This window comes from Rattus rattus, chromosome X, assembly GCF_011064425.1.
Source record: "Rattus rattus isolate New Zealand chromosome X, Rrattus_CSIRO_v1, whole genome shotgun sequence".
Taxonomy (NCBI): domain Eukaryota; kingdom Metazoa; phylum Chordata; class Mammalia; order Rodentia; family Muridae; genus Rattus; species Rattus rattus.
Genome location: NC_046172.1, coordinates 38,296,379 through 38,298,255, shown reverse-complemented (window position 1 = coordinate 38,298,255; position 1,877 = coordinate 38,296,379). Strand labels below are relative to the sequence as shown.

Here is a 1,877-nt window from a genome sequence, read left to right as displayed (position 1 = left end):
AGATAATCACTTGGACTGCTCACATTTATCCAAAATAGGTGGCATTACAAACAGCAAAGCAACATTCAGATTTCAAGTCACTTAAGGGCAGGCTTGAGATGTAATAGTCACTACCAAATTGCATGAGTAGATGTAATGTTCAATAATACTTTGCTATTTACACAGCCTGATAGAATGGAATGTCCTTTTAAATATCTTAGAAATAAAGCTATCATAAAGAGAGCAAATGATACTATTATCTGTGTTGTTCAAAGCCCTAGTTTGTCTGATAGTCCTATACAGCAAGCACAAAATCAAGGAGAAACTTAGTATCCAGTTTCTAAAGGAACCTGGTTCATACTAGAGGCCCTAGGCACTCAGTTCACTAACAGACTAGGAAAAGAAGACAGATCCTAAAGCCTTTTACTATCCCAATATGGACCGATGTTGCTTCATAAGAGCCAGCTTCATGTAACAATGTGAGCCACATTGTACAAGAGTGGAATTTAGAGGAAACTGTAGGTAAACTGCCTCATCCTTCATTTAGATCTTAAAATTATAAAGTTATAGTACAAATATATAAATTTGCCAATAGACTCCATATAGTGTAAATTTTTAGAAGCTTTATAGTTTATTTTGTCATTTCAGAAATCTGCATATCACAGCAGAACATCAAGACACCACAGAGCTACTCCTTTGGCTGTATCCAGTCTCCACTCACTTTTTGTTAGCACCAACATTGGCCTTTGCAGTCCCCTTGACCTTCTTCATTCTGTTCTTGCACTCTTTTCACTGTTTGCAGAAGGTCTTTTTCTTCTCATAAAGGCCATGTCTTGCAAGTCTGTGTTTAGGTTCAGTTTTCTTTGCATAATCCAAAGAATCATAGAGCATGCCAAAGCCAGTTGTCTTACCACCACCGAAGTGGGTTCTGAATCCAAATACAAAGATGACATCTGGTGTGGTTTCATACATTTTGGCCAGCTTTTCCTGAATTTCTGTCTTTGGTACTGTGGCCTTCCCAGGATGAAGGACATCAATGACCATCTATTTCCTCTGAAGCAGACAGTTTGTCATGAACTTCCTGGTCTGGATGGTTACTGTATCATTCATGATGGCTACGGTGCCGGAGCTGTAGAGAAGGAAAAGAGCATGTGTTTTTTTTTTAAACAGAGGTGGAACTTCAATACATGTTCTGTCATCCTTACCACTGTTGCTATGACACAAGATGTGAGAAGAGAGCAGCCTGTATCACATTTTAGTAACAGTAGAAAAATGATATGCTAGTACACTACTGCACTGGTAGAACCCTGAGTCTCAGGATGTAGAAGCAGGATGATTACAGTTTGAGGACAGCTTTCACTATATAATAGAATCACTTCTTAAGAAATGGGGACAAGGGAGACTGTGGCTATATCTCAGTAGGTACACTGTCTTAAGTATGAGGGTTTGACTTTGATCCTCTGAATCTATGTTGGGGTGTTTGTTTGTTTGTTTGTTTGTTTGTTTGTTTGTTGAAAAAGGCATGGAGCAATGGGGAGGAAGAAGCAAGCAAATCTCTGGGAGTTTTCTTAGTGAGTCCAGCTTCTTAGTGAGATCCATACCAATGAAAGGCCCTCTGTCATAAAAGGAAGGTGGCTGCAATTACTATCACAAGAACTACATGAGATCAAGTCAGTCAACTTGCCAGCTTAGATAGGAAAGAGATTCAGGAGCAGCTTCAGCAGTTGATGGCCGTAAGGGGGTGAAGAGTCGTTTTCCTTTAGGAGTATGGGCTGTCTAGTAGGTCACTCATGTATCAGTGAATGGTCTTACACTCATGCACGAATGAACAGGACTAGCTGGATTCACTGGGTTAATTTAAAAAAATATGAACAGAAACTTGGGAAAACAATATTGGA

General features: G+C 39.4%; 1 pseudogene; it reads right to left on the bottom strand.

The window, feature by feature from the left end:
• Window positions 1-670: 670 nt before the first annotated feature.
• On the bottom strand, window positions 671-1,089 carry LOC116889174 (annotated as a pseudogene).
• Window positions 1,090-1,877: the final 788 nt, after the last annotated feature.